The sequence below is a fragment of the Sander lucioperca genome, chromosome 14, assembly GCF_008315115.2.
Source record: "Sander lucioperca isolate FBNREF2018 chromosome 14, SLUC_FBN_1.2, whole genome shotgun sequence".
Lineage (NCBI taxonomy): Eukaryota > Metazoa > Chordata > Actinopteri > Perciformes > Percidae > Sander > Sander lucioperca.
The window spans coordinates 34,660,249-34,671,246 of NC_050186.1; positions in this window are offsets into that span (position 1 = coordinate 34,660,249).

The window sequence follows — 10,998 nt, forward strand, 5'->3', positions numbered from 1 at the left end:
AGTTAACTATTCACACAGTACAGAAGCGTGAGCTATTTAAATTAGCTGGATACGTGGTTAAACGTCATTTGCTCTTACCAGTGTATCGCCGTGTGTACTTCGTCTACAGCAATCCCGCCAATCGGTCCCAAAACGTCCCAGTTAGAGAGGAAATGCCGTAAACATATTCTCTGGCTAGTCCACACAGCACTCTGGGATAGGAGAAAAATGTGCTCTGGTTTATTGGCATTTCTTTAAACCAATCACAGTCGTCTTAGGCGGCGCTAAGCGCCGGACGGAGCAACGGTGCCGCTGCAAAATAGCCTCTGGAAGGAACTTGTTTTGGTGGAACGTGTATACGTTCAAAAGTTGTTTTAGTCGTACAACAGAAAACTCAGATTGGACAGATAGTCTAGCTAGCTGTCTGGATTTACCCTGCAGAGATCTGAGGAGCAGTTAACCATAGTACTCCGGAGTTTAAAATTACAACACAAAGAAAGCGGAAGGTGACGGACATCCGGCCGAAAATGAGGGACATCTGGTGGATCTTCCGGGGGCACCGAAGCAATCCCCTAAATGAATCGTTGTCGATATAGACTAACCACAATGCACCTCAGTTAGTGGGGGATAATGTAGCTTCGAGGCTATGGGCTCAAGCAGAGTTTAGGAGCGGGAAAGAGGTTTGTCTAGCTCACTTCTTTCTAACTTAACTTTAATCACTTGAAGGTATTAATCAGGTTTTGCTCAGCTCCCCCTGGAGTCACAAAAGGCCTCATAGACGTTTTCTTACATACTGTATGCAGTAGTGCTCCCAAAACCCACTTTGATGTGCAAAATCTGTAGAGACAGACTGTTGCGGTGTCCACAAACTTTCGGAGATATGATCACTCTTTAATCTACAGTCTATGGTCTTTTGTTTCTGCTCAGTCAGTGCAGCCTTGATAATATATACTGATTGGTGGTGGGAAATACAACAGTCAGTCAAATTACTGGCGTTATCTAATTGCATCAAAAAAAAATTGCGAGTTGTCATCACATTAGCGATTTCTTTGACAAGAGAGAAGGCAGGATTTCACATGGTTTAATCACAGTTTTGTCGTGCCGAAGTAGATAGATAAATGGTATGGACATGTAACGGTATAGGCAGGATCTGGAATCCTAAAGCCGTCTCCAGTGTTTTGCCCTCAAGCTCAACAGTAAGGTTGGGCATCGTTTGGATTTTAACAATTCTGATTCCAAATCCGATTCTCCCTTTTGATTCCGGTTCTTATCGATTCTCGATTCCGATTCTTTGAGGGGTGAAGTTGAAACGGGTCACATGCCTATTTTCACAAATAAGAGGAACGTTTTATTTTGATTCAATGGTAGATTGCAGTTTTACCGGGCTTTTTCAATGTAAAATAAAGCCACACTAGAGCGCTCCTTACTGTGCTCCAAGGCTGCAACACAACAAGAGCCTGGCCGCTTCGGAAACCAAAACTTGCGCATGTTAAATTGGGAAGCGATGATCAGATTTGAAACCAAATCCTGTAAACAATTCCAATAAAGAAACGATTCTACTGGAATCGTAATTTTTGAAACGATTCTAAGTAGGAATCGGTTCTCAACTGCCCAATCCTACTCAACAGTGCTTCCAGTAGTCAAGTATGATGCCAGACAATTAAAAAGCCGAGGCTCCTTAACAACACCTGACGGCCCATCATTTTACTGGTTGGTCAACATGCTGCTAAGTAACGCACCTAAATCAAACCCTTCTAGTATGAGTAGTCTCACGGTACTCATACTAACATTAAACAGCAAGACGAAGCCGTAACCGATGAGAGAAAAACAAAATAGTGCGTTTAAAGTTGAAACTAAGATGATCTGTTCAGGAAGTAATGCCTTGCTCTCAGGAATAAGGTATCATTGTGGACTGTTTCCCTGGTCTGGTGGTGAATAGAGAAGATTCAAGTTTGAGCAACACCTCTACTAAACGTTAGTTCAATTTCTTCTCGAGCTATCACAGATCTCAGCCTCACTTTAGCCAACTTGTTTTGGTGTATTTTGACTGCTTAACCCAAATCACAGTCTGACTTTATTCACTCTATTTGCTGTTGTGACCCTTAAAGGTGCCCTGTGGAGTTTTTCTTGTAAGCCAACACATTTATGTTTACATTTGATGCTTCAAAACTATACAAACTTGCTGAATGCATTTCCTCACAAATATTTTAAAAGCTAATATTTTTTTGTATACGTAAATTGCAGCCTGCAAATGTTTTCTAGCTCACAGGCTTCTTCTTCTTCGCTTTTGCTGGCACATTGCTTTGTTTCATGCCACCAACTATCGATAAGTGGAATAGCGCAAAATTGTCAGCACTATATATATATATATATATATATATATATATATATATTAGCTCTGCCCACATGCTCTTGTATGTGGGTCCTTTTTGCTCATTAAAACATTGCTCCATAACACTACTGGTAGTTAGAACTCCCCAGGGTACCTTAAAGAGGACTCTAACTGGTTTCTTCGATGGCATTTCTCACAACAGGACGTTTTGAATTAGGACATTGTTCTGTAAACAGCATTCACAATAAATGTCCTACTTTGCTGTCGAAGGCAGTGTCATAAATTCAGAATTAAGAAAATAAAAAAAATCTCAACCGTAGCTGTTGCTTTTACTTTAGAGAGTATATTAGCTGTCATATATATTCATTTTCATACCAGTGTGGCATGGCAGATATACAGAATTTTAATGTTCTTAAAGGGGTGATAGAATGATTATATAGAGTATTTCACACTGTTCCTTAAGGTCTCCTAATAGGGTATGTAACGTTGGTTGGCCTGAAAATGGTCCGATTGCTATTCTATGGGCCCTTAACTACCCTGTGAATACCGCCCTATTTGGAACAAGAGCTTTTCTTCCAAATATGGTATGCTCATGAATATTTAGATGAGCTGCGCGCTGATTGGTTGAGCGAACCACATACACATACAGTGGAGACGAGACAGCAGGTCTCATATTTCAGACACTGCAAAGTTATACATTGTTTGTCTGCTATGTCGTTATTAAATTCACTTCTGATACTTTTTTATGCGGGAAATCAAGTATAAAAAGCTGAAATATGGGCTGTTTTACGAAACTTGATGGCTAATTGCAAATTTGGTAAGACGTGTCGGACTTCAGGAGCTCCAGACAGTCTGATGAGAAAGCGGCAACCTGCTGGGCTCCATACCCAGTGAAAGTCACCGTTTCTGGGTTACTGGACTGCTGGCATAACTATCGTATATTTACAGTTTGAATTTCTTCACGGCATGTATATCACAGCTACCCTAAGGTCTTACAAAACTAACACTTTTGTCCGATTTCAATTTAAGGCATTTTTGTGAATTTGAGGGGTCTCGTTAGGAGGAGCTGCTAGCTAGGCTATGTGTCCATTCAATCCTATGGAAAAAGATCGCCGCTACACTTTCAGCATAACTATAGTATATTTACACTTTGAATTTCGTCACAGCATGTATATCACAGCTACCCTAAGGTCTTACAAAGCTTAGCTAACACTTTTGTCCGATTTCAATTTAATGCATTTTTGTGAATTTCAGAGGTCTCGTTAGGAGTAGGCAAGCTAGCTCTCATTGATAGAGCTCCATCCATCTCAATCGCGGACAAGAGGCGTTTATTTTCCCGATCGTTTGTTTAAACAACTCAACACACATATCCATTATAAGATTAACTGGAACCTGTGGTAAGAGATTGCGGGCGTAACAAGCTCGCTGACCGCGCTCTCACTCACCCACACCGGCCATTTAGCAGGAAGAGGGGAGGGAGAGCAGCTACTGCAAGCCCTGGAGCTCTGTCAGGGCAGCGGCATTTGGTAGTCCAGTAACCCAGAAACGGTGCGCGGGTTTGGAGCACCGCGGGCTGCCGGCCGTGACGGAGATCCATCTAGCTCACAGCGGGCTGGGGTCTGTGAAGGAGGACAGGCCGGGTGGCGAGGCAGCAACCCAGGCAGCACCGGTCGCTGAATTCCGACACACAGTCGGACAAAAGTTGCAATTAGACATCAATTTTCGTAAAACGGCCCATATTTGACCTCTACATAGTTGATTTCTCGTATAAAAAAAGTCTCAGAAGTGAATTTAGTGATAAAATAGCAGATGAACAATGTATACAATATCTGAGATCTGAGCGACCTATTCAGAAGACTACCTGATCTCAGATCAGTGGTGTAGCCTATGTAAATGTTGGGGGGTGACAAAGATAGAGACCAGAGCCAAATAAGGTACAGCCACATAGTTGACGTCAACTATGAGCTTCGTTGAGATTTGCCCGTTTTCAGAGGCAGTTTTGAGGTTCTATGTATGTCCTATTTACCCACCAAACTGTCGTTATTCAACTATGACAAGGTAAAATCGGTTTTGCATTCTATCACCCCTTTAATACATTGTTTTAATACTTTAATTATAAGCCATGCATTTTAGTTTAGTTCAGAAATGTGACCGATGCGTAATGTTTTCCATTGTTCCAACATATTCGATGTAAAGAAGGCCAGCAGTTAACGAACACCAGATTTAAAACCGTTGCTGTATGCTGTGATTGGAGTTGCCTTTATATCCTTTACCTGAGTTAAGGATACTTAACTTAATAAGTTCTAAATCAAATTCATACACATGTAACATTCATATTACAAAATGGTAAATGGTTTATTGTTACTGATAGTTGTAACTAAACTTTGTTCCTGTGTCGCATGGTGCCTCAGCCAACAATTATTTCCATAAATCAGATGTATTGTTTGGTTTGACCAACAGTCTAGATCTCAAACATATTCAGTTTACAGTTATATCAAATGGAGTTAAGAAGCATTATTTAAATATCAACATTTTAGCAGATTTGAATTTCTGTCAATCAACATTTGAGCACGGTTTAGTTTATGCACTCTGTTTAAATGCCGTCTTTAGCTCAGTGCTACAGTACCGTATCCACCTTGGTTTCATTCTTCGAACATTGCGTTATTACCATTTTAATTTGGTTTTACTTTATTAAATGACCTAAATGGGGTTAAATGAGCAGTTTGAGCAGGGATTAACCCTCTGAGGACGAAAGATGTTTGCCAAAACTCCCACTCAAAAGGCGATATCACAAAATTTCATTTTCAGACATTTACTATTTTAATCACATATAACCTAAGACTATGGTAAACTTATTTCAAGCACCGAAACAAGGTTAAGGTTTGTTTTCAAAAGAGATTTTAGGATATTAAAAAAGCCAACATCAACATTTCAGCTTTAACGCCAAATTATCTCTTTACACATTGCTCTAGGAAGAACGTGGGCGTCACTATACGGAAAGCTTTTTTTCCCTGAACATTTTAATATGAAACACACGGGGATCAGTTATATGCAAATACTTTAAAACGGTCAATTTAAGAAGTTATGTGAAAATGCCCTTAGACCTCAGAAGTGGTTGGGTTGGAGCATGAAGCTTTCATTCACATTTTTCATCCATTGTACTCCTAAACCAGGGATTGCCAGGGCCGTAACAGCCATGCCTACATTACCATTGATATAGCACATCCAATGTAAAATGTGTTTGGTTTTGATGAACCAGATCAGGCATATTGCACAGTTGTTTCTAATATGTAGCACACTGGCACCTCAGTGTTTGCAGATGGAGCTGGTTCCCAGTATCAGCCTCTGTAGGCTACAGTGTGTCATTCATAAATACTGTTAAGGATTTTGTTCATGAATGATGCCTAACTGATGGGTTTTATAAAGCTATTTCATACCAGTTGTGTTAGGTTTACCCACTGACTCGATATCCTGGTTCTCATGTACAGTTTTTCTTCGTGTGATTAATGGGAATCTGATTGGTACAGCTCTATTTCTATCGCTGTTTTACAGTCATGGTGGAAGTTAATGTTTAAAAATATTAGAGACTCACTTAAAGTTTCTGTTTGGAGTTCAAATGTGTGGATACATAAAGAGGATTTACCGCGCTTTCACGTATGATCGAAACAACATTTGCTGTGAGTTTTTAGTTCTCAAGAATCACACAGTCTTTGATCGAATATCGTAGTAGATGTGTGAACTTCTCTCTAGAGAATGTAGATTGATCACTTGGACATCTTAATTCTCCATCACCTATTCTCTCTAATTTAAAGTCATTGAATGTTTCAAGTTATGCTTTCCAGGAAGAAATAATGTCTAGAGCTGAAAAAAACAGTGGATGTCAGTGACGGCAGGTAGCCACTGTTGGGGGTTTGACTGTTATTTATGAAGATGTATGTGCTGAAAACTAAAAGAAAAAAAAAAAAAAAAAAAAAAGGTTTGTTAAAGTAAAATACTGCTTCAGGGGAACTGCTGTGTCACAAACTGTTTGAGATTTCATCTACTAATTTCATAATGTTTCTCTGTTATTGATTTTTTTGTAACTGCTGTGTAATCCAAAATGGAGTGAAGAATATTTGATCCAAACATGATGGGATTCCAGTTTTTCCTGCTCTAAATAGTACAGGCCATTAGTGTAAAGATATGAATAAGCAATAAAGATGGAGTGGTAAAAAATGGGATTCCTGTGTTGTTTTTCTTTTCATTACAGGTTATTAAATTGTGTTAACTGATTAATGATTAATGGTGAGCCTTGAACAAGGTACTCCCAGGTTTCCACAAGTTAAATTTAAAATGTTTAAGACCTTTTAATACCATTTAGAATGATATTTAAAGGGTAACTACTGTTTTTTTCAAACCTATTTTCCTATGTTTTTGTGTCTAAGTGACTGATGGGAACACCAATCTTTGACATTGGTCCAGTATTAAGCGAGATTGCTGCAGTCGGCAGCTGCCAAACAGGCTACAATAGGCTCTGAATAGTTTTTTCCATCACAGAAAACAATAAATGGAAACACACTAGTGTGTAGACTATGATGTAGACCTATGTACAGATATTAAAAAGTAAAAGAATAAACAAATTGTCAATTTTGCTGCGTGTGTGTATAGCCGTGTGTGCATGTGTGTGTGTGTGTGTGTTAGGTTTGTGTGAATGGTGTGTTCGCTACGTCACCTGCGCACCTGTGTGTATGTGTGCTAATCAGAGGTTAGAAAGGGAATCACAGGTGAGGGGGATGGAGGAATTAGGATCTGGGAAGCCACAGTTTTTCAACCTCCGCTGTGTGCGAGTGGTGTTTTTAGATCTCATCTGCTTGTATTTAATCTTTCACAGTCAGTCTGTTTGTAGGTGTTATTAAATGCATTTATAAAATAAAAGGTTAACCTTAAGACGATGGCGGACCTCATTATTTGCACCAGCAAGCGTTGGAAATGGTTTCAAATTCCCTTCAGTGGCATTTTTTGTGGTCAGATTGCCACTACACATATATATATATACACTGTGTGCAGAATTATTAGGCAAATGAGTATTTGGACCATATCATAATTTTTATGCATTTTTTTCCAACTCCAAGCTATATAAACTCGAATGCTTATTGGATTTAAGCATTTCAGGTGATGTGTGTTGAGTGTTGTGTAATGAGGGAGGGTGTGGCCTAAGGACATCAACACCCTATATCAAGGTGTGCATAATTATTAGGCAGCTTCTTCTCCTCAGGCAAAATGGGCAGAAAAAGAGATTTAACTGACTCCGAAAAGTCAAAAATTGTAAAGAGTCTTTCAGAGGGATGCAGCACTCTTGTAATTGCTAAGATATTGGGGCGTGATCACAGAACTATCAAACGTTTTGTAGCAAATACTCAAAAGAGTCGCAAGAAACGTGTTGAGAAAAAAACCCGCAAATTAACTGCCAAAGATTTGAGGAGAATCAAACGTGAAGCTACCAGGAACCCATTATCCTCCAGTGCTGTCATATTCCAGAACTGCAACCTACCTGGAGTGCCCAGAAGTACAAGGTGTTCAGTGCTCAGAGAAATGGCCAAGGTAAGGAAGGCTGAAATCCGACCACCACTGAACAAGAAACATAAGTTCAAACGTCAAGACTGGGCGAGGAAATATCTGAAGACAGATTTTTCAAAGGTTTTATGGACTGATGAGATGAGAGTGACTCTTGACGGACCAGAAGGATGGGCCCGTGGCTGGATCAGTAATGGGCACAGAGCTCCACTGCGACTCAGACGATAGCAAGGTGGAGGTGGGGTGATGGTATGGGCTGGCATTATTAAAGATGAGCTAGTTGGACCTTTTCGGGTTGAAAATGGAGTCAAAATGAACTCCCAAACCTACTGCCAGTTCTTAGAAGGTACATTCTTCAAGCAGTGGTACAGGAGAAAGTCTGCATCTTTCAAGAAGACCATGATTTTTATGCAGGACAATGCTCCATCACATGCATCGAAGTACTCCACTGCGTGGCTAGCCAGTAAAGGCCTCAAAGATGACAGAATAATGACATGGCCCGCTTCCTCACCTGATCTAAACCCTATTGAGATCTTGTAGGCCCTTCTTAAACGGAAGATTTACGCTGAAGGAAAACAGTACAGTTCTCTGAACAGTGTATGGGAGGCTGTGGTGGCTGCTGCACAAAAAGTTGATCATCAACAGATCAGGAAACTGACAGACTCCATGAATGGAAGGCTTATAACTGTTATTGAAAAGAAGGGTGGCTATATTGGTCACTGATTTTTTTTTTTTTTTTTTTTTTTTTTCAGAAATGTTTAAATTGAGTTGTTTGTTGATTATTCTCACTTTAACAGATGCAAATAAACAAGTGAGATGGTAACATTTTCATTTTTCATTTAGCTGCATAATAATTCTGCACACATAGATTTTGTCATTAGAAAGCCAAAATCTCACTTTTACTTCCTTAAATATTCAGGATTGAGGTTTATTAACATTTTGGATTGACTGTGAGCGCTGTAGTTGTTCAATAATAAAATTAATCCTCAAAAATACAACTTGCCTAATAATTCTGTACACCATGTACATAAAGTGTCAATGTGTCTGAGTGAGAGAAAAAGTCCTGAGACTAGTAGTGTCCATTGATACAGTGGTTACAGTATCAGCTGTGTATCTAACATCCAGCATTCGATGTGAGCCAGTGAGCACTTTTGGAAACTCTACAGCGGACCGCTGATCCAAAGTTGTCCAAAGTCCAAGTGCTCCTTAACTGTGATTTTCCGGTGAGACTAAACAGTGGAGCTTTTGTTAACCTCTTACACTGAAGTGCTTCAAGAGTCTCACCCTGTATTATATCAGGCCTATTACATTTTTAGACTTGAGTGTATTGGGTAGTTTGTGTCATACAGATACACTGTTCTGTGGACAGCAGTACACACAAATATTAATGGTCAGTCCAATGAAGTAGAAAGGTCATTCCCACATTGAGGACAGCACAACACATTTAGTCTCTAAATAGGTAAGTAAGTAATAACCTGCAGTAGTTTGTATTATAAATCTATCACTCCTTACAGTAGCCATACTACGGAAGAAAAAAATGATTTGAGCTCTGAGTTTAAAGTCAGAATTCTGAAAATAAAGTCAGAATTCTGAGTTTAAAGTCAGAACTCAAATACATTTTTTCAGATGTGGCCCTAATCCTCTTCCTTAGTACACTGTATGGCTACTGTAAGGAGTTATGGATTTATAGCACAGACAACAGCAAGTAATTATTTAGCCAGACTAAATCCTCAGAATTATGATAATTAAAAAAAACTTTTTTCAGAATTCTGACTTTTTTCTCAGAACTCAAAGAAAATGTTCACATGTGGCCCTAATCCTCTTCCATAATATGTTGCACTGGTGATGCTGTGACTTGTATAGTATGAACCCATACCATGTGTGAACAGTGTGATGATCCCTGGCTCCAGTACCTAATCTTAACACACTGCCATGCCGTTTATTCTCAGCACAAAACCCATACTGGAAAATTCCCAGAGCTTTTGGCCATGTCTCGTGGTCTTCATCAGCTAATTGATTTTGCACAGTTGATATGAAGATGGTTCAGTTGTTATAATGTGAAAGATGGAATTGAGACTGACCTATACTGCAGAACCAGCTACTGCATTTATCGGGGTTTCCTCTCATTTTTCAGTATTAAATTTGGACACAACCCCCAAAATTTACTTTTATTGTTTTATATACTTAAACATGGCCTCCAAGCAGAATTCTGATCGTTTTTGCCTATTCAAGTCTCAAGTCAAATCACGTATTGTAAATACTGCCACAGAATGACATTCCAATAATTGTCAATTATTTCACAGACATTTGAAATGCTCTATGTATTAAAGAGTCAGTTTCTTTCCTCTAGTACAGGGGCGGAGCCAGATGTTGTAAACATTCGGGGCTCAGCCCAGACCTAAAGCAGTCGGGGCTGACATGCTCCCCTGGGGAGATTCTTTTCCCATTTACAGCAGTTATATGCACTTTTTCTCCGGCCATTTAAGATAATAGAATGCCTAATAATCTGTACATTGTTTAGGGAAAACATGATAGTTGCCATGGATAAGAATAATCCTGTAGAGCCTACATTCTGTATGGTATCTAATTTCCTCCTGCCCCCTAAAAAGAGGCAAAAAATGGATGTTCCTATTTTTAAATTGCATAACATAAGTAGTTGGAATTTGGCATAAACAGCATTACTAATCTTGAAACCTATTTTTGTTACACTATACTGGAGTAGAGTTCACAGAATGAATGTTTAGCTAACAAATCTGCGACTGTTGCATCCATCCGATAATAATCTGGGCTGCTCTAAAAGAATCATGTGCAAATAAAGAATCCCCAACATTGCAGAAATGTAATCCTTAATACTCTGAATTGACTATTAAGCAAACAGAACATTATAACATATTATTAATTAGTATAGATAGATAGATAGATAGATAGATAGATAGATAGATAGATAGATAGATAGATAGATAGATGACCTGTCAGAGATTTCTGCATCTACTCCAATACGGGGGAGGTGAATGGAATCAATAAACTCAATGCACGGTGTAGACTAGTGAACAGTTTTCATTAAAACTAATCCATACAATGAATATTGTGTTGACATTGTATTCAGTTGTAGGCCTATGTGTGGATGTGTAGTC